Here is a 23274-nt window from a genome sequence, read left to right as displayed (position 1 = left end):
CTGACTTAGATCGTTCTGGGATTGGACCTGATGACTGTTTTCCTGAGTAAGTGCAAAAGGGTCTTTGAGTCCCCAGGGGTCTATTGGGTGGAGGATTGCTGTAATTTAAATTGCGGGGAGCCGGAGCAGATGCAGGTTTTATAGGTGGGGGCGGTTCACAGTCAGGTGGAGTGGCCCGGGTGGCAAGCTCCTCACAGCCTTAGTCAGTTGTTCAATGTTCTGCCTAACACTCTGTAAATGATGGCTGTGGTGGCTGGCAAAGTAGAGGACACTGGGGCGGGGGGCTGGTGACGGGGGTGGTATAGGTCTGGCTACCGCCCCTAGTGGCTCTTAAACAAGTGTAAGGGGTGTGCAAACTTCCTCTAACTCAGTCCCGGACTCAATCACTTGAATAGCCAGTCTTTTGAAAGTGGAGAATGACATGTTGGAGTTTTGGACCACTAACATTCTAAGCTGGGCTTTGTCCAACTTATTATGAGCCCCACCAATAAATCTGTCCATTAACACCTTGTTTCCCTGCTTGGGAGTGCTACCATCTAATTTTTGGACAGTCTTTAGGGTATCCTGTAGGGCTACGGCATATGCTCTCAAGGTCTCACCTGGCTTTTGTTGCCTTTCATATAACCAGAGACGTACCTCTGATAGAGAATGTGACTCAAATACCTGGTACAGTCCTTCAAAGACCTGGCCAGGTGCGGACTTCCTCTAGCGCTGGTCCCTGTAGCTGTCTTGTGAGCAATAAGAAGGGAAAGAGTAAAAGACAAACAAACTCTGGAATCTCTCTTTGAAATCCCTTAAGGTGAAGGGGTCTTCATTGTAGGTGGGGAGGTCATGGTTCCCCATGAATACCGGTGCAGACGCTAGAACACCAAGGCTGTTGATGTTGACTGCAGGCAGGGCGGGCAAGGTCCCGACTGTTGGGGCAAGTAATGACCTCGCTGCTGGAGATGAAGGGGTGCTGGTTGATCTGGAGAGCTGGGTTCTAACATCCTGTTGATTTTTGAGTGCACTGTCGCTTTAAGAGAAATAAGGTGCGTTCCCCTTTAAGATGCTTGCTGAAGCACTGCAGCGGCTTTGACTTGATTAATTGGGGTACTGTAATAGATGCTCCTCCTCTATTCTCTATTTTGCAGACACCCGGTTGTGAATAGTCTTGCAACCAGACTTGCGGGCACTAATGGGTTAATACTGGCAACTGCTGGCACCAGAGACTTAATACTGACAATGGTTGGTGTTTGCAGAGTCTGTGCTTTAGCGGCTGCTTAATAGATAACAGCAGAGACTAACGCAACAGCCGGAGCTTCCAATATGGCTGCGCCCAGGGAACTTCCAGTTTTGGTCCGGTCGGCAAAATCGTCCCCTGTGCAACACAGGGCGGCTCTTTGGTTCCTCCTTGCTGTACTGAAGAGGTGTCACCACTGGGGACTGATGGGGCGGAGCTTGTGGTATGGGGTGTGAGACACAGGGCAGATGGAATTACCGTAGGGGCAGATGGCATTAACCCCTTGTATTTGTGACGACAGGGTGTGGTTTATCCTCAATACCACCTGAAGGTATACCGCTGGATCCTGGGCTAGGCACGGGGGCAATAATGACTCCGACACCAAGTTATGGGCGACAGTAGCTTTACTGAGTGACAGATGGTACAGTCTATATAGTGTAGCCGGGCCCACGGAGGTGACTTCAGAGACCTTAACCTTTTAAGGACGGCGGGCATATCCATACTGCCCCGTTTTAAAGTCCTTAAGGGCGTATGGATACGCCCGTGGGAATTCCGGTCCCCGCCGCTAGCCGGTTGGGGGCCGGATCGGGATGCCTGCTGAGATCATTCAGCAAGCATCCCGGCACATCACTGAGGGGGGTCCTGAGGCCCCCCCATGTCGGCAATCGGAGAAAATCGCATGTCAATTCAGACGTGCGATTTTCTCCAATTCCGGGCTGATTGGGTCTTTGGTGACCCGATCACCTGGAAAATAGGGATGATCGGAGTTGTCAGTGACAGCCCCGATCATCCTAAGGGATAGGAGTGAGGTCGCAGTGCTGCGATCTCCTCCTATCCCCTGCCATTAGTCAGAACTGAGTTCTGACCAATGGCAGCGCAGGACAGGGGGTTGCCATGGAAACATCAGCGGAGATCGCGGCTCAGGTAGGGAAACGACGGTGGGGGGGGGGAAATCAAAGTGAAAATAAAGTGATCTTTACTGTGGCAACTACTATGAAGGCCGGACTACAACTCCCAGCATGCCCAGACAGCCAAAGACTGTCTGGGCATGCTGGGAGTTATAGATTTGCAACATCAGGAGGGTCACAGTTTGGTGACCACTGTTACAGTGGTGCACAAACGGTAGCCCTCCAGATGTTGCCAAACTTCAACTCTCAGCATGCCTAGACTGCCCAGGCATGCTGGGAGTTGTAGTTCTGTAACATCTGTCCCTTCAGATTTTGCAATTTCCATGACATTTTTGAAAATTGCTGCTCAACTTTGAAGCCCTCTAATTTTTTCAAAATGTAAATTGCCCATTTTATGATGCCAACATAAAGTGGACATATTGTATATGTGAATAAAAATAAAATTTATTTGGAATATCCATTTTCCTTACAAGCAGAGAGCTTCAAAGTTAGAAAAATGCCAAATTGTCTAAATTTTCATGAAATTTTGGGATTTTTCTCCAAGAAAGGATGCAAGTAACGCTGAAAATTTACCACCAAAATAAAGTAGAATATGTCACGAAAAAACAGTCTCAGAATCAGAATATTCGGTAAAAGCGTTTTAGAGTTATTAACGCTTAAAGTGACGGTGGTCAGAATTGCGAAAAAGGGCTCAGTCCTTAAGGGGTTAAGTCCCTTGCAGTGGCTTTGGGCAATTTAGTGCAGGCCACGTTGACTTGACAATAGATGACAGTGACTGACTTGACTGGAGACAGACTGAGCTGTGACTTTAACTTACTTGTAGACTTGTAGCTTGTGGCTGCAGGACTTGACTTGAGGCCTCCTATGACTCGAGACACACTCTAGGCTCGACTGCACCTCAGCAAAGACTCAGGAACTAAGAGAAGAGAAGAGACACCTACCAGGGCTTTTATGGGGGAGACTCTGGTGGGGTCCCATTGGTCACCCTTAAGCCATCTGGTCACTGATACCTCCTGGGTAACAATCACATGACAACTGGTGATCACATGTTAACCTTTCTTAAAGATACAACATTCTTATATACATAACATAGGGGATAATATACAATTACAGTAGAACAGATGCAGGGGGGGGGGGCCCAGGGGACACTGCAGGGAGGCTGTCCGACAGGGCAGCAAGGGTACGGGGTAACAACTTCTCTACTGGGCCACTATATATATACACAATAAACAGGGTGGACTGCTTCCATGCTGTTCATTGTGTATATGCATGAACTGCTGCTCTGCTGAACAGGTGATCAAGTGGGGTGCCGTATGTCAGCACCCTGACTATCAGACATTGATAGCCTAACCTGTGGCTAGCCATCCATCCATGTAAATCTTCCAGAAAAACCTTTTAAACTTGCCCATATACCTTCAGGGGAGGTACACCACTGCTAGACAGCTCGGACGGTGGCTTATCATTCCCAAAACAAAAGGGACGGCAACAGAAAGAGTTGGGAGACCAGCCCTTTACACAGATGGCTGATATTGTGGAAGTTGGCGGGTTTCACTGACTTTTGACTAAAATATATGGGGATCTTCAGTCTTATAGCAGCTAAGTGATGATTTTGTTGGGTAAAATTCAGCCAGGTATACATTATACAACCACTGTGGGTAGATGTGGTGTTAATGGCAGACATTTAAATGAACAGCAGTGTGCATAATGAAAGATGTTTTGTGCTATATAGGTATCTGAATAGCAAATAGATACTCAATAGCACTCCAGCGGGGACTAAATAAGTGGCTTTATTCCATCACACAAGTGAGTGACGTTTTGGTCACCTCACGTGACCTTTGTCAAGCCAAAGCCACTTATTTAGTCCCCGCTGGAGTGCTGTTGAGTATCTATTTGCTATTCAGATACCTATATAGCACAAAACATCTTTCATTATGCACACTGCTGTTCATTTAAATGTCTGCCATTAACACCACATCTCCCCACAGTGGTTGTACCAGGACCAGAGCCTTACCGCAATCTGCACCCGTTCACTGTCAAGTTTCTGCCTTCTATTTCCTGCCAAGTATCTGAATAGATACTGAATATAGATATCAGATAGATACTATATAAAGGTATGAAATAGCTACCATATATAGATAATAGATATATACTGTATGCAAATATGTGATCTATATATAGCTATGAGATACATAGAGAGAGAGAGTAGAAAGATAGATGCAGTAGATAGATAGATAGATAGAGTATATAGATATGAGAGATAGATAGATAGACTGATAGATGTGGAGGTATGGAACACATTTGCATTCCTAACACCTCCAAGGTGTCACCTTTGTCATATGAACGCAGATATAATTAGATCAAAGACTGTTTCCTAATTACAATGAAAAATCGGCCCGTACAATCCCCCAAAGCCCATAATGAGATCCCACAACTACCAATGATTAATCTTATTTAGCTGTACATAAACTATGTAGGGTTCTTCATGACAGGACCGTAATGCCAAACAATAGCTGTATATATATATATATATATATATATATATATATATATATATATATATATATATATATATGTAGAAGACAAATATTTGCTTCCGAAAACTAAATAAAAATAGTTCTGGACTATTTACCATTATGATGCAAAGTTTTATATATGTTCAGTGCTAGGGATGTCCCGATACCAATACTAGTATCGGTATCGGGCCGATACTAGCCATTTACATGGTATCGCGGACTCGGTTAATGTCCCCGATATCATGTCCGATACTTGCTGCCGCTCTGCTGCCCCGTTCTCCGGTCCTCCCGTCCGCTTCATAGTGTTCCATGGAGGAGCATGTGACACACACGTCACTCCGCCTCCTCCCCTGCGCCCAGCGTAACGCTACGGAGGAAGCGGAGTGACGTATATGTCACATGCTCCTCCATAGGACGCCATGATGCGGACCGGGAGGACGGAAGAACAGGGCAGTGGAGCGGTAGCACCAGACGGAGGACAGCCGCAGGTGAGCTATGTGCTGCTACTAATGGCTACAGGGGGGCTTGCTGTCTAAGGGGGGGGGGCCTGCTGCTCCTGTCTAAAGGGGGCCCTGCTGCTTCTGTCTAAAGGGGAGCCCTGCTGCTGCTGTCTAAAGGGGGCCCTGCTGCTGCTGTCTAAAGGGGAGCCCTGCTTCTGCTGTCTAAACGGGGGCCCTGCTGCTGCTGTCTAAAGGGGAGCCCTGCTGCTGCTGTCTAAAGGGGAGCCCTGCTGCTGCTGTCTAAAGGGGAGCCCTACCGCTGCTGTCTAAAGGGGGGCCCTGCCGCTGCTATCTAAAGGGGGGCCCTGCTGCTGCTATCTAAAGGGGGGCCCTGCTGCTGCTATCTAAAGGGGGGGCCCTGCTGCTGCTATCTAAAGGGGGGGCCCTGCTGCTGCTGTCTAAAGGGGGGCCCTGCTGCTGCTGTCTAAAGGGGGGGCCCTGCTGCTGCTGTCTAAAGGGGGGGGCTGCTGCTGCTGTCTAAAGGGGGGGCACTGCTGCTGCTGTCTAAAGGGGGGCCCTGCTGCTGTCTAAAGGGGGGGGCCCTGCTGCTGCTGTCTAAAGGGGGGCCCTGCTGCTGCTGTCTAAAGGGGGGGCCCTGCTGCTGCTGTCTAAAGGGTGGCCCTGCTGCTGCTGTCTAAAGGGGGGGGCACTGCTGCTGCTGTCTAAAGAGGGGGCCCTGCTGCTGTCTAAAGGGGGGGCCCTGCTGCTGCTGTCTAAGGGGGGGCCCTGCTGCTGCTGTCTAAAGGGGGGGGCCTGCTGCTGCTGTCTAAAGGGGGGGGGGTCTGCTGCTGCTGTCTAAAGGGGGGGCCTGCTGCTGCTGTCTAAAGAGGGGCCCTTCTGCTGGTGTCTAAAGGGGGGCCCTGCTGCTGCTGTCTAAAGGGGGGCCCTGCTGCTGCTGTCTAAAGGGGAGCCCTGCTACTGTCTAAACGGTGGGCCCTGCTGCTGTCTAAACGGAGGGGCCCTGCTGCGGTCTAAATGGGGGGGGGCCCTGCTGCTGTCTAAACGGGGGGCCCTGCTGCTGTCTAAATGGAGGGGCCCTGCTGCTGTCTAAACGGGGGGGCACTGCTACTGTCTAAAGGGGGGGCCCTGCTGCTGTCTAAACGGGGGGCCCACTGTCTATGGGGGGGCTGCTGTTTCCAGGGGGGCCTGCAGTCTATAGGGGGGGCTGCTGTCTACAGGGGGCTGCTGCTAGTGTCTGCAAGGGGATACTACCTACTATTAAAGGCAATCTTACAGCAGAGTCACCTGCACTAACTTGAATTTATATGTAGATAGTGCAGGTGACCCGGTTTCTGCCGCTGCTCACCATCACTCTGCTAATCTGTCTCGCTGCCAATTCAAATTCCCTGTTCTGCCCAATAGAGAAGAGAGAAATCTTGGCTCATACTACAACAGCCGGCCCCATTGTACACAACAAGGACCCACATATACGGTAAACAGCGCCAGAAACCGCGTCATACTGGTGTCAGATTCCCTTTAAAATAAAAGTACTCGTACTTGATATCGGCGACTACTAGAATTAAAGTATCGGTACTCGTACTAAGTCTTAAAAAAAATGGTATCGGGACATCCCTATTCAGTGCTGTATCATAAGGTGCACAGACATACACAAAGCTTGGCTAAAGTCATTGATTTCAGCAGGATCAGCTGACGTATTCAGGGGCCCCTAACTGTCTCTTTATGGCAGATGTTGGGTGAAGAAAGGATTGGGCATTCTGTATAACTAATTGGACTAAAAACCCACAACTTGTATTAACCTGTAAGCAGTAACCAGGGGCATAACTATAGGATCTGCAGAGGCAGCAGTTGCACCAGAGCCCTGGTGCCCAAGGGGGTCGAAAGACATCTCTGCCCCACAAGAAAATGCCAGTATTTTAAATGGCACATGGTAGATATGGAAGCCTGCAACAGATTTTGCATTGGGGCTGTTGACCACACATGATTTGACCTGGCAGGTCTATACATTCCAACTTGAGAGTCTTCGCCAATATGGAAATGGGTAATGCTTCTCTCCTGTCATTGGATGCTGAAAAAGCCTTTGACAGGGTGGAGTGGAGGTTCTTATGGTGAACACTAGAGGCCTTTGGGTTCAGTGGGGATTTTGTTATGTGGATTATCCTTTTTTATAATGCACCTAATGCTAGAGTAAGGATTAACAGGAGGCTATCTGATTCTGTTTTTTTGTCAAGGGGCACGTGGCAGGGGTGCCCAATGTTGCCCTGTTTTTTGTTCTCTACATAGAACCATTAGCAGTTCTTTTCAAGAACGCAAGGAAATTTACAGGTTTTGGGTTGTAAGGTAAAGATGATAAACTATTATTATACGCAGACGACCTTCTACTCTTTATTGAACATCCCAATGTTATGTTACCAGATATTATCAGGGTAGTGGAGGAATATGGTACATTTTCCGGGTTAAGAATAAATTGGGAAATATCAGCATTGCTTCCGGTGTCCAGAGTAACGCTGGGTTCACACTACGTTTTTCAACTACGGTTCCCGTATAGGTTTTCTATCAAAAACCGTATTGGAAAAAAACGGATGGAACAGTATGGGAAAAAGTAAACCGTATTTTCAAAAACGTATGTTTTTTTTTTCTATAAAAACGGACAGAACAGTATGCACTTTTAAAAACAGTATACTGTTTAAAAACGCATACGGTTTACTTTTTCCCATACTGTTCCATCCGTTCTTTTCCCATACAATTTTTGATAGAAAACGTATGCGGGAACCGTAGTTGAAAAACGTAGTGTGAACCCAGCCTAAGCTATCAGGTATCCAAGGGGTTAAAGTGTTGAGTGAGAATGAGACGATGGACTACCTAGGGATTAAGATTAGTGGGAAAGTAGATCAGTTTTGTAAATTAAATTTTACTCCCGTGATAGTTAAAATAAAAAAAAGATAGGGGTATGGGGGAAACTCGCGTTGTAACTAGCAGACAGAGTTTCCCTGATAAAAATGGTAGTACTCCCACAGATACGCTATCTCCTTTCTCCATCACCAGTGGGGATACCGGAAAATGGTTTAGGGGTGTGGAGGCAATGCTGAGTAAGATGCTTTGGGGAAGAGGCAGAGTTCGTATGAAGTATGCAAAGCTTCAAAACATGAAACAAGGATGGAATAACTGGGTTCTTGGAAATTTGTTGGATTAGCAAAGGAAGGTTTTGTTAGATACACTGGAGGTGTTAGAGAGTAATTATAAAGGGTTTTCACAGAGAATCTTGAATATGGATTATAAGGTGTGGAAAGAAACTAAAAAAATATATAACATAGATGGTAGTTGCACTTTTACACGTATCTTGGACAATCAACATTTTTATCAATTCAATCAAGGGTTGGGCAAGGATTTTTGGAACCATAAAGGGGTAAAATATGTTTATGAGCTATTGCACGAGGGTGACATTAGAGAGTTCGAGGTATTAAAAAGAGAGTTAAATTTGACGTAATCACACAGGTTTCGGTACTTCCAGATTAAGAAAGCATATAGATGCTCGATAAAGAAAGACATTTTTGTATTAAAACACATGAATTACTAGATTTTCTCAAAATCACTGATGTAGGCAATGGGCACATGCGAAGAATATATGGTATGTTGGTCAATGAAAATGGCCAAGATTATCAAATAAAAAATAAAGAGAAATGGGAAAGGGATATTGGGAGGATTGATGGGGTAACATAGGAAGAGGTGTTACAGAACACGGTTAGATGCTCTTCGAATAAACAATACCAATATACCCAACTTAAAATTATTTCTAGGCTCTACTACTCGCCGCTTAAGCTTTGGAAAATGAGATGTAAAGAAGACGCGAATCGTCCTAAATGCGGGGGAGAACAAGCAACATTTTTACACTAGATGTGGGAATGTCCAAGGATTCAAAAATTTGGGCAGGAAATATTTGTGCTTTTGGAAGAGAAATTTTACTGTAAAATAGAAGCATCGGTTTTAGTGGTTGTTCTAGGGGCTTTTGGGGCATCAGGGAAATACAATGATCTTTTCCTAATGATTTTCTTCCTTGCCAGGTTGTTGATTCTTTGGAAATGGTTTGCTGAGACCCTCCCAACCATTAGCATTAGAATTTTTGCAGCAGAGGAAATTCCTATTTCAGCCTCTGCAGAAAGAATTGACATGTCAAAATGTATTGTCATCTTAAAAGACGGCTCATTTCTGATCAGTCCTAGCGCTGGCATGTTCTGACAGGCAGAGATTCTGCCGTGTGAAGATAGCCTCAGACCTCTTTTTATTTTTGAATGTTGCCAATAGACCTGTCCCTAGACTCGCTAGAGTCAACTTAAAGGGGTACTCTTTTTTTTTTATTAACTGGTGCCAGAAAGTTAAACAGATTACTTCTATTTCTACTTCAAAAAAATCTTAATCCTTCCGGTCCTTATTAGCTGCTAAATACTACAGAGGAAATTATTTTCTTTTTGGAACACAAAGCTCTCTGCTGACATCATGACCATAGTGCTCTCTACTGACATATCTGTCCATTTTAAGAACTGTCCAGAGTAGGAGAAAATCCCAGTGTGCTCGTGATTCAGCAGAGAGCTCTGTGTTCCAAAAAGAAAAGAATTTCCTCTGTAGTATTCAGCAGCTAATAAGTACTGGAAGAATTAAGATTTTTTAATAGAAGTAATTTACAAATCTGTTTAACTTTCTGCCACCAGATGATTTGAAAAAAAAGTTTTCCACTGGAGTACCCCTTTAATAAGAAACTAACTATAACTTCTCAGTATGTTTTAGAAAATCCTCCTGGACCCTGTAGTTTAATATCTTACATCCGCCACCTGCACACTAACCAATTCTGAAAATAATAATATATTGATTACGCAATTCCCTAGTATGTAGATGTAACCCATAGACTTGCATTGAGGGGACGGGGCGTGACGTCACACGGGGGCGGAGTCGTGACGTCACGGACTTCCGTTCCCGTGGTCGCGACCCAGACCCTCCAGCGCTTCCGGACAAGAAACAGGTGGGTGCCGCATGTTATATTGGGGGGGTCCACAGCAACGGGACCCCCTCGATCAGACATCTTATCCCCTATCCTTTGGATAGGAGATAAGATGTCTAGGGGTGGAGTACCCCTTTAAAGGGATTCCAGAATTTTAACAGAATTCATAATAGTCGAAACAATCTGAGGCCGGGTTCACACAGGCAAAAAATGTGTGGAAGGTCCACACGAAAAACAGATGCGGACCATCTGCACATTTGACTAACCGCTTAGAAATGTGCAGTCTCATAGATGACAATGCATTTCTTGCAGACTCCGCAGAAAGAATAGACCTGACTATTCTTTCTGTGGATGCCGGAATCCGAATCTCTGCGGCAGAAACATATGGCGGGGAAATTCTGCCGTGTGACCAGTGCAGCATAATACCATCAAAATCAATAGGACTTTGCTGCTGCAGAATCTCCATGCGGTGTATTCATGTGGAATTCCACACAGACATTCTGCCGTGTGAACATAGCCTTAGGCAAAACCTACCACTTTAGAAAACCTCAAGGCCATATTTAAAATGTAACCACAAGTGACAGGGCCAGGTTAAATTGCCTACTTTAGTGTAGACACAACTGCGATGGTGGTGGTGTACGTGGTGGCATCAAAGCCAATAATAACAGTAGTAAGGAGATCCCAGCACTCACCTGAAGTGTTTATTCACATCTGATCCTAGTAGTGGTATAGACAAAATGGGTCTCAACACAGCAGGCCTTCCTCGGGTGTCTGGACAGCTGAGGAAGGCCTGCTGTGCCAAAACCCGTTCTGTTTATACCACTACAAGGACCAGATGTGAATAAACACTTCAGTTATTGCATCCAACTTGGTGAGTGCTGGGATCTTCATACTACATAACATACATTAGACATGTCATTATGTTATTCATGTTACGAGCCTTTGGGGTCATGTGACTTCAATTGCGTTTTATTTAAAAAATATCACGTTCAGCTGTCAGGCATGCTGGGAGTTGTAGTTCTGCAATAGCCAGAGAGCCACAGGTTAGGGAACAATGTATAGGGTAATTGCTCTACACAGAATTCCCTAATACAGTGTTTCCCAAACAGTGTGCCTCCAGCTGTTGCAAGACTACAACTCACAGCATGCCTTCGGCTGTCCAGGCATGCTGTGAGTTGTAGTTTTGCAACAGCTGGAGGCACACCGGTTGGGAAACTCTGCCCTAATACATAAACAAATGTTGTCTGAGCTAATTCTTCCCTTTAACCTATACTCCTACCAGGAATCCCTATGGTGCGATACCAGCATCCCTACAAATATTTCAGCTCCATATTTAATCTATTTCTCTGCAAAAAGCATTAAATGTGGTCTTAATATTTGGAACCAAGAATATGTTCTATATGAACATAAAAGACAAGATTTCCAGCTGTGGCTTTGGAAGACTGTAAGAATTTATTACAAAGGATATTTTGTTCCAGTACATACCATTTACATCTGTGTTCCAGCCCCCTAACACATTGCTGCAACACCTAACAAAACCTCCACTTTCTAAATCCTCGACCCCTCAGCCATATTGCAAGCTCTGAGACATTGAGACCTGTAATGTATAGAATGTATAGAAGTCTGTGGGGCCCTATTATACTTCTGTATGTCTGTGATTTCTTAAGGCGGAATTTAGTTTCCTATGTTCTTATCTAGTTATGTATTACCTGGGATTTTCTCCTGTTCAAGCATTATACACAATGACCCAGATTTTCTATTGAAAATGCACCAGAATTCTAGCATTAGTTGCTTTAAAGGGGTGCTCCACTGGAAACTATTTTATTTTTAATCAACTGGTGCCAGAAAGTTAAACAGATTTGTAAATTACTTCTATTTAAACATCTTAATCCTTCCAGTACTTATCAGCTGCTATATCACCCACAAGAACTTCTTTTCTTTTTGAATTTCTTTTCTGTCTGACCACAGTGCTCTCTGCTGACACCTCTGTCCATGTCAGGATGGGTTTGCTATGGGGATTTGCTCCTGCTCTGGACAGTGCCTGACATGGACAGAGGTGTCAGCAGAGAGCACTGTGGTCAGACAGAAACAAATTCAAAAAGAAAAGAAGTTCCTGTGGATCATATAGCAGCTGATAAGTACTGGAAGGATTAAGATTTTTAAATAGAAGTAATTTACAAATCTGTTTAACTTTCTGGCACCAGTTGATTTTTTTTTTTTTTTTTTTACATTGGAGTACCCCTTTAAAACACATTACCCCCAGCCAATAAAGGGGTTGTGGATTTGACAAAAGGGAGTGGCTTAATTAATCAATTCAGGAACTATTATGTATTTTTTTGCTTATATAGCACAGCATAGGCTATTATGGGAGAATAATGTGGAGCTTCTTGTGTATGTCTTGTGCTTACCTGTTTTAGCTGATGTGGCAGGCATGGGTTTTCAACCATACTGGTTGCAATTCCCCTCTTAAATGAGTTCCTAGTGCAGATAATATCTAAACTACAGTGTCCATTTTTCCACAAAAGACCCACTTAGCGCTCACTTTATCATCTTTTTAACAAGTTTACATTTTTGGGTTTGGGTTCATACTAAAAGTGTAGCAGCAGCATGGGCAATATAGCTCCATACAAATAGTATCTGTCTGATAGTGCAGATGGCCATTACCATTTGTTGACTTGCTAATGCTGCCTAAATTTCTCATGAATCTTATGGTTCTACAGAGAGATTGAGTGGGGTGTCTGATCACTGCACCTGGTCATCTAACTAGGCTTCTGGTACTGGTGTTTAGCCAGGTAAACTCATTAGACTCATAAGTGGGTTAAGATCACTTCAGAGTTTTAATGCATTTTCTAATTCAAAGTGCAGGTGATGGGTGTCATCTGTAGTTTACAGGAAGTCAGCTGACCCAAAACTGACCACTTCCTCTGACACTGCGATTTTTTTGTAAGTCAGACTGGTGATCATATGACCCAGATACAGTAATGAAACGCATGGATCCAGCTGTGCTGGAATGAAACAGATGGCACTTTAAGACTAGTGATGGTGAGTGCACTGTATGGAAAAAAAAAAAAATATGGAGTGCCACTTTAAGATGCAACACAGTGCACCCAAATTGTGCCAGACTTCTGGAGCAAGATTCAGACACCTTTCAAGCAAACTAGTAGTTGGTGTAAACTATAGTCTAAAGATGGGCCCGATCTTTCAATCAGCTTAAGCCATTGTGATAAATCTGGCTCTATCTTAGACAGTCTAGTCCAGTGTTTCCCAACCAGTGTGCCTCCAGCTGTTGCAAAACTACAACACCCAGCATGCCCTGACTTTTCAGAATGGTCCCTGTAGTTTTGCAGCTGTCAGAAATGGTCAGGTCCGGCCTTTTGTAGCAGAAACTACAAAGGCTTTTTCGTAAAACTGCTGCATATTCCTCTTCGTTGTCATTTTCAGGCATCTTGTATGCAGCAGAGCTGAGCACAGAGTCTACATAGCTCAGAACTACAGAACCAATGGCAGTTTAGTGCAAGAGTTTTTGCCACCATAAGCAAAAGCTAATTTTGCCACCCCTTGACCCTGCCCATTGGCTCCTCCCGATGTATGGAGGCGCGTGCCATGTCAGGATGTTGGATAGACCTGACCTTAGCGATCGCCCCTGTCTGCCCCAAAGGTGGCGCTGCGCTCCTCCAGCAGGCTGAAAAATGCTGATTATGCAGTACCGGTGGGGGTTTTGCTTGATTAGCAGGGGATTCGGATGGATGGGTGCTTCAGATACTGGCTAGCTTTATTGCAGGGGGCAGAGCTGCACCCCTATCAAGAGGGCGCTTTGGGCGACTGCCTATTTTGCCTATAGGCAGAGCCAGCCCTGGCCGCTGCACAACCCGACAAAACAGGTCAGGTTTACCATAGTAAATCAGGGTCATAGGGGGGGTATTTATCAATTTTGCCTGTTGACAGTTTCTTTTTACCCTTTTTTTTTTTCACTTTGGTTTTCATGGACATGCATCAAATTTATCATTTGGTGCAAATTGTTAGTAATTTTGGCTCAAATGTTGAAATCAGCTGTTCACAGCGCCTTTTACACAGAACTTACCACCACAGAGGACGCGTATTTTACCCTGTAGAGCAGCCATTTCGGAGTCCCTCCTGCAGTATATCAGCAAGCGACGTGAGATATTTTCTTTTGTGGGGTTTATAGCCACCATGTGAAATGGATTTTATTTTCAACTTGGGTATTTTTTTTTTTTTTTTTTACTTTAGTGCAGTGGTCTTCAACCTGCGGACCTCCAGATGTTGCAAAACTAAAATTCCCAGCATGCCCGGACAGCCGTTGGCTGTCAGGGCATGCTGGGAGTTGTAGTTTTGCAACATCTGGTGGTCTGCAGGTTGGAGACCACTGCTTTAGTGCTTACCTTTCCTGAACCTGTGAGGCCATGTCCAATGCTGGCTCAACGGAGGGTGAAGGTTCCTCAGAGACAACTATGTCGCAGGATAGTATTGAGCAGCCCTGGAGGCGTCGCTGCTTTCACTAAAAAAATGTTTTAATGTATTTTGACGTCTTTATATTTTCTGACATTGCTAAGTGTGTTTTCCATGTGTGATTTGCGCAAAAAAAACGGGATTTGGGCCAAAATTGCGCCAAAGATCGATTGGCGCAAATGATGAATTACTGACTAAAGTTAAAATCACACACAGGACCGTGTGAAACAGGAAGTTGTAAAAATGACAGTGGAGAAGATGCGCCAAACTTTGACGCAAAAAGACACTGCGCCAAAGTATTGCGCCAAAGTTACTTAAAAAAAACACATAAATCCTTTAATAAATACCCCCCATAGTGTGCAATGCCCATACAGTGGCATACATCTGAGCTGAGATATACATTGGGAAATGCTCATATACCCTCAGGGGAAGGCTCCGACATGATGTGAACTGAGCCTATCATGGAGCCATATGGAGGCACCGTACAGCAGCAAACAGACTGTCTGTAGTTCTTAGGCTGGGTTCACACCACGTTTTGTTAAATACGGTTCCCGTATATGGCTGGGAGGAGGGGGGCGGGGCTTAATCGCGGCGCACGCACTCAGCCGTATTCGGGAACCGTATTTAACCCCTTCAGGACGGAGCCCATTTTGGCCTTAAGGACCGGAGCGTTTTTTGCACATCTGACCACTGTCACTTTAAACATTAATAACTCTGGAATGCTTTTAGTTATCATTCTGATTCAGAGATTGTTTTTTCGTGACATATTCTACTTTAACATAGTGGTAAATTTTTGTCGATACTTGCATCCTTTCTTGGTGAAAAATCCGTAAATTTGATGAAAAATTAGAAAATTTAGCATTTTTCTAACTTTGAAGCTCTCTGCTTGTAAGGAAAATGGATATTACGAATACATTTTTTTTTGGTTCACATATACAATATGTCTACTTTATGTTTGCATCATAAAATTGACGTGTTTTTACTTTTGGAAGACATCAGAGGGCTTCAACGGTCAGCAGCAATTTTCCGATTTTTCACAAAATTTTCAAACTCAGTATTTTTCAGGGACCAGTTCAGGTTTGAAGTGGATTTGAAGGGTCTTCATATTAGAAATACCCCATAAATGACCCCATTATAAAAACTACACCCCCCAAAGTATTCAAAATGACATTCAGTCAGCGTTTTAACCCTTTAGGTGTTTCACACGAATAGCAGCAAAGTGAAGGAGAAAATTCACAATCTTCATTTTTTACACTCACATGTTCTTGTAGACCCAATTTTTGAATTTTTTTAAGGGGTAAAAGGACAAAATTTTTACTTGTATTTGTAGCCCAATTTCTCTCGAGTAAGCACATACCTAATATGTCTATGTAAAGTGTTCGGCGGGTGCAGTAGAGGGCTCAGAAGGGAAGGAGCGTCAAGGGGATTTTGGAGAGTACGTTTTTCTGAAATGGTTTTTGGGGGGCATGTTACCTTTAGGAAGCCCTTATGGTGCCAGAATAGCAAAAAAAACCCACATGGCATACCATTTTGGAAACTAGACCCCTCGGGGAATGTAACATGGGATAAAGTGAATCTTAATACCCCACAGGTGTTTCACGACTTTTGCAAATGTAAAAAAAAAAAAAAAAAAATTTACCTAAAATGCTTGTTTTCCCAAAAAATTTTTATTTTTAAAAAGGGTAATAGCAGAAAATACCCCTAAAAATTTGAAGCCCAATTTCTCCCGATTCAGAAAACACCCCATATGGGGGTGAAAAGTGCTCTGCTGGCGCACTACAGGTCTCAGAAGAGAAGGAGTCACATTTGGCTTTTTGAACGCAAATTTTGCTCTGGGGGCATGCCGCATTTAGGAAGCCCCTATGGTGCCAGGATAGCAAAAAAAAAACACATGGCATACCATTTTGGAAACTAGACCCCTCGGGGAACGTAACAAGGGGTTAAGTGAACCTTTATACCCCACAGGTGTTTCACGACTTTTGCATATGTAAAAAAAATTTTTTTTTTTACCTAAAATGCTTGTTTTCCCAAAAATTTTACATTTTTAAAAAGGGTAAAAGCAGAAAATACCCCCCAAAATTTGTAACACAATTTCTCCCGAGTACGGCGATACCCCATATGTGACCCTAAACTGTTGCCTTGAAATACGACAGGGCTCCAAAGTGAGAGCGCCATGCGCATTTGAGGCCTAAATTAGGGATTGCATAGGGGTGGACATAGGGGTATTCTACGCCAGTGATTCCCAAACAGGGTGCCTCCAGCTGTTGCAAAACTCCCAGCATGCCTGGACAGTCAACGGCTGTCCGACAATACTGGGAGTTGTTTTGCAACAGCTGGAGGCTCCGTTCTGGAAACAGTGGCGTACCAGACGTTTTTCATTTTTATTGGGGAGGGGAGGGGGGCTGTGTAGGGGTATGTGTATATGTAGTGTTTTTTACTTTTTATTTTATTGTGTGTTAGTGTAGTGTAGTGTTTTTAGGGTACAGTCGCACGGGCGGGGGTTCACAGTAGTTTCTCGCTGGCAATTTGAGCTGCAGCAGAAAGTTTGCGGCAGCTCAAATTTGCAGCCAGATACTTACTGTAATCCTCCGCCCATGTGAGTGTACCCTGTACGTTCACATTGGGGGGGACATCCAGCTGTTGCATAACTACAACTCCCAGCATGCCCGTTGGCTGTCGGTGACTGCTGAGAGTTGCAGTTTTGCAACAACTGTAGGCACACTGGTTATGTATCACTGAGTTTGTGACCTAACTCAGTGTTTCACAACCAGTGTGCCTCCAGCTGTTGCAAAACTACAACTCCCAGCATGTACGGTGCATGGTGTACGGTGACTGCTGAGAGTTGTAGTTTGCAACAGCTGGAGGCACACCGGTCGTGAAACACTGAGTTAGGTAAAAAAAAACTCTGAGTTTCACAACCAGTGTGCCTTCAGCTGTTGCAAAACTACAACTCTCAGCAGTCACCGACAGCCAACGGGCATGCTGGGAGTTGTAGTTATGCAACCAGCAGATGCACCACTACAACTCCCAGCATGCACTTTAGCTGTTTGTGCAAGCTGGGAGTTGTAGTTAGACAACAGCTGAAGGTACACTTTTCCATAGAAAGAATGTGCCTCCAGCTGTTGCAAAACCATAAGTCCCAGCATGCCCATAAGGGAATGCTGGGAGTTGTGGTGGTCTGCCTCCTGCTGTTGCATAACTACAGCTCCCAGCATGCCCTTTTTGCATGCTGGGAGCTGTTGCTAAGCAACAGCAGGAGGCTGTCACTCACCTCCAACGATCCAGCAGCACAGGTCAGTCCCTCGTCGTCTCCGCCGCCGCAGCTGCTCCTGGGGCCCCGATCCGAACAGGGGCGCCGGGGATCGGGGTCCCCAGCACCGGGGGTCGTCTTCCCGCACCCGCTCACGTCCTCCAGAAGAGGGGCGGAGCGGGTGCGGGAGTGACACCCGCAGCAGGCGCCCTGATTGGTCGGCCGGTAATCCGGCCGACGAATCAGGGCGATCGTGAGGTGGCACCAGTGCCACCTCACCCCTGCAGGCTCTGGCTGTTCGGGGCCGTCAGAGACGGCCCCGAACAGCCAGTAATTCCGGGTCACCGGGTCACTGGAGATCCGATTGACCCGGAATCGCCGCAGATCGCTGGACTGAATTGTCATAATTGTCTGAATTGACTGAATTGTCAATTGGCATAATGACCCCCCTGGGCGATATGCCGGGATGCCTGCTGAACGATTTCAGCAGGCATCCGGCTCCGGTCCCCAACCGGCTAGCGGTGGGGGCCGGAATTCCCATGGGCGTATGGATACGCCCTCGGTCCTTAAGGACTCGGGATTCAGGGCGTATCCATACGCCCTATGTCCTGAAGAGGTTAATGTATGTCTATGAGCCGACCGGAGTGAACCGCAGCCTCCGGTCGGCTTCGTTTTCGGCCGTATGCGGTTTCCCGACCGCAGGCAAAAAACGTCGTCGACGTGCCGCCCCCCCCCCCCCCCTCCTCCCAGCCGTATACGGGAACCGTATTTAACAAAACGTGGTGTGAACCCAGCCTTAGCTATGCAGACTCAGCTCAAGATGCCTGAAAACTACAGCGAAGATGAATATGTAGCAGTTTTATGCAAAAGCCTTTGTAGTTTTCGGTACAAAAGGCCGGATCTGACCATTTCTGACAGCTGCAAAACTACAGGGACCGTTCTGAAAAGTCCAGCGCTGCGCAGGAAATACGTGATAACATTCTGACAGCGTTTCTGCTCCAGCCTGACAGGCAGCTCCTGGTTCCAGAATAATCCACAGAATTCTTTATATTTTCGAAAGCCAGCATGCCGTATGCTGTTTTTATAGGAGAAAAGCTTTCGCATGGCAGTAGTGACAACGATGTGCCATTTTGAGACGCAGGAGACATTCACGTGTAACCCCAGGGTGAAGGGAATGAGACGTGTCATTTTTTTGTTTAGTTTTTTTTGTTTAGTTTTTTATTTTTGCTTCCAAGGAAGATTTATGGAAAAAGTCACGTTGATGTGATCTGATACCTGCTGTAACAAATGTTGGATTTGATATGTTTATGTTGTTATGGAAATATAACACATTTTCCTAAAAAAGGATAGGGGGGGGGGGGGCTAATACTTTTGTGATTGAAACAATCAAAATGATACAACACATGCATTGTTTTCCCGATAAACGGCTGCTTTTAGTGAAATAAAATTACATTTATTATTGGTTTCTATAACAGTGGGGGAGATTTATCAAAACCTGTCCAGAGGAAAAGTTGCTGAGTTGCCCATAGCAACCAATCAAATCGCTTCTTTCATTTTTCAGAGGCCTTGTCAAAAGTGAAAGAAGCGATTTGATTGGTTGCTATGGGCAACTCAGCAACTTTTCCTCTGGACAGGTTTTGATAAAACTCCCATAATGTGTCTCCAGCTGTTGCAGAACTACAACTCCCAGCAACCAATCAGATTGCTTCTTTCATTTTGCAGAGGCCTTGTCAAAAAATGAAAGAAGCGATCTGATTGGTTGCTATGGGCAACTCAGCAACTTTTCCTCTGGACAGGTTTTGATACAACTCCCCTAATGTGTCTCCAGCTGTTGCAAAACTACAACTTCCAGCATGCCCGGACAGCCGTTGGCTGTCCGGGCATGCTGGGAGCTGTAGTTTTGCCACAGCTGGAAAACACTGCATTATAGGAAAAATCATTTGGGGACATTTGTCATTGAAGTGAGTTTTGAAGTTATTATCATTTATTTATTTATTTTTTGCTTCAGTTTTGCTTACGTGCGACATATTTATCATGCTGTCAAGGGGGGGGGGTTTATAAATTTGGCGCACTTGAGCAAGTAACATTACATCACTTCAGAACACCATTTTGTATGTTTCCTCATCCCCTCCGTGACTTTTCTGTACAATCTTCTTAAAAGTGCCTTCCAAAGACATTTTTGTGAGCCAGGTCTGACCTGGCTTTGACTTGCGACATTTTTGAGAGGTTCGCGACTTTTATTATGCCTATGTCCGGCATTCGCACTTTATAAATTGGTGACTGCTGCAAAGTGAAAGCCGAAAGTTGCTTGGGTAAGGCTGTTTGGTACTTTCTGCCTACAAAAGTCGTAGAAAAAAGTGCTTTGGCGCACGTGCGATATTATGTGCGCCCAGCGTAAAAAAAAAAAAAAAACTAAATGCAATGATAAATCTCTCCCATTATGTATATTCAGCTCCTTATTGGGATCCGTAATGGGCAGATACCATTGGAAGGGTTTTTTCGTGATACACACCTCTCAAATCCCAGCGTGCCAAATACCTCCCTTTAAAGGAGGCGGGAGAATAAAAAAAACAGGTACGTGGCAACAAAAGATGATTAATCCGGCATGTAAAGATGTGGCAGAGCTGAACTTGTCCTTTAACTGCTTCTTTTGGGAGTTAGGGCAATGTCGTGGTTTGACCTGCAGTTCTATGTAAATCCACAGGTCACTATTGAGCATAAAATAACAACTTCAGCTCTGCTACATCTGCACAGTGCATAAAGCAGAGTTAGGAATAGTTGCACTCTGCCTGGTAGAGCATACACGCATTTCTAGTCCCACAAGTACGGAATCACGTCACTAGAATATTTGCTGGACATTTACTGGTATACAATAATAAGAAAAACACAAATATGAAACAACAATAGAAATGTAAAAAATCTACATGACTATGGGGGAGATTTATCATTGCTTTCCTTATATATATATTAGTGCCAATTTACAGCAAAAAAAAATTAATGAAAAATGAAATTTTATATATATATATATATATATATATATATATATAATTTCATTTTTCATTAATTTTTTTGCTGTAATTTGGCACAAATATATATATATATATATATATATATGGTACACATATATATATATATATATACCGTATATATATATATATATGTATATATATATATATATATATTTGTGCCAAATTACAGCAAAAAAATGTATGAAAAATGAAATTATATATATATATATATATATATATATATATATATGTATATATATAATTTAATTTTTCATACATTTTTTTGCTGTAATTTGGCACAAATTTATGCACAGTTACTTTTGGGCAATTTTGTAACACGCGGTAAATCATTATGGACATTGCAGTGAAAGACATTGACCACGTGCACATTTCTGAAAAAGGCACCAAAAAAAAGGGCGCAAACGTGAAAAAAAGTGGCAAATTCATACCACGTCAGACTTGCCTTCAAAAAAAGTGACATCCTACAGCAAGTTCTGAGGTGAGTTAACATTTGGGCAAAATGTATTAAGGTCTGTGCATTTTTTATTAATTTTTTTCTATACATTTGGCGCAAATAATAAAAAAAACACTGCAAAAAAAATTAAATAAAAACTGGAGGAATGACCGCACACAGCCACACAATGATACATCTCCCCCTATAATCTTAACGTCAAGTGAGAGAATTAGTTCTGTGAATGATTGTAAAAGGCTCAATGTCATGGGGACTCAATGAGTTAATATTTTGTGCATAGTTATATCTTATTTTTTTTTAGATTTTTCAATAGTTTGTTATATCTTATGATACACTTCAGCCAATCACATCCTGAGATTCTCTATACCAGTGGTCTCCAGCCTGCGGACCTCCAGATGTTGCAAAACTACAACTCCCAGCATGCCCGGACAGCCAACGGCTGTCCGGGCATGCTGGGAGTTGTAGTTTTGCAACATCTGGAGGTCCGCAGGTTGGAGACCACTGCTCTATACAATAGACTGTACTTACTAATATATAGTCTAAACTGTATTCTTACACATATACTTTGTTTCAAATGTGTGATATTAAAAGTTTTGCCATTAGGCAGCAACTATGTAAGCATCCTGGACGCCAGGAGAGAATGCCATACATACCTTAGTAAGGATGCTGTCTCTTGGGACAGGTTGCCTAGGGCTTCCTCCCACCCCCAGGTGGCTTCTCTGTGGATCTGGAATTAGGGAAGACCCTCAGCAGCCTCTTTATCTAGGCTTTAGATCACTGAGGTGGAGTTTGGGGCGGCTCTAAAGGACAGCACAGCTGGACTGCAGCCTCCTGGGATGGGAGGGGGGATTCATTTTTATGTGGCATTCCTGTGAACTCATGTAGGGTAGCACAAAGCCAACGCACAGATGTGAAGTCTGCTTGGTCTATCCTGTGCTATCATTTACAGTCAGATAAAAGAATAGGCACTGAAATAAAGCAGCTGTATGAATATGGAGGCATATGCATCTCATCACCTGCAAATATATCTATCAATTATATGCACATTGCCTGAAAAGCTTATATAAGACTTTAGCTGATATGATGAGAGGGATTCAGTGGTAGCACAGCTCCACCACATGTATCAAGCAGTAATGCAACCTTATACACACTAAGCAGACTAATACCACCCAGTAGAGATGAGCGAACTTACAGTAAATTCGATTCGTCATGAACTTCTCAGCTCGGCGGTTGCTGACTTTTCCTGCATAAATTAGTTCAGCTTTCCGGTGCTTGGGTGGGCTGGAAAAGGTGGATACAGTCCTAGGAAAGAGTCTTCTAGGACTGTATCCACCTTTTCCAGCCCATGGGAGCACCTGAAAGCTGAACTAATTTATGCAGGAAAAATCAGCAACCGCTGAGCCGAGAAGTTCGTGACGAATCGAATTTACTGTAAGTTCGCTCATCTCTACCACCCAGTTCAGAAACCTGCTTACTAACAACACTCCTGTACTGTAATAGAAAAAAGAAAGACCAGAAGACAGCGCCTCATAGTAGTAATGTTCAAATCTAAAGTCGACTTGTGTCCACTTTGGATTTGAACATTATTCCTGACTTGGAATCCAAGTTTTATTGGGATAACAACACCTGAGATCAGAAGGGTTTTCTTTCTTCACTTCCATACTACTAACAATGATGACTGGGTGATTGATGTATTCAACCAGCCTAATGTTTCTGCCCAGCCGTTACAGTGACGTCTCCTCTTGTGCCAGTGCGGTGGCCCAGTATGGGAGGTGTTACCCCGTGCTCCTGCTGTTCTGTCAGGCAGCCTCCTTCAGTGTCCCCAAGGCCGCCTTCACTTGTTTCCCCATTGTAAATATGTTTTACCATGTAAAATGTAATGTTGCTTTAAGAGTTATACCATGTGATATGGCATGTGATTGTTACCCAGGAGGTACCAGTGACCAGGTGATCCCAAGAGTGACCAATGGGCTCCCTGCTAGT

At 44.3% G+C, this 23274-nt stretch overlaps 1 protein-coding gene across 1 annotated transcript in view; it reads right to left on the bottom strand.

The window, feature by feature from the left end:
* The window catches only part of SERPINF1 (serpin family F member 1), a 94237-nt gene extending 72015 nt beyond the window's left edge, over window positions 1-22222 (bottom strand). The window contains exon 1 of the mRNA XM_056558698.1: window positions 21945-22222. The gene's annotated coding sequence lies outside the window, so the exon portion shown is untranslated. The remainder of the gene's footprint in view (window positions 1-21944) is intronic.
* Between the last annotated feature and the right edge of the window lie 1052 nt (window positions 22223-23274).

The sequence above is a fragment of the Hyla sarda genome, chromosome 2 (assembly GCF_029499605.1).
Source record: "Hyla sarda isolate aHylSar1 chromosome 2, aHylSar1.hap1, whole genome shotgun sequence".
Lineage (NCBI taxonomy): Eukaryota > Metazoa > Chordata > Amphibia > Anura > Hylidae > Hyla > Hyla sarda.
This window is presented reverse-complemented; position numbering and strand designations above follow the sequence as displayed.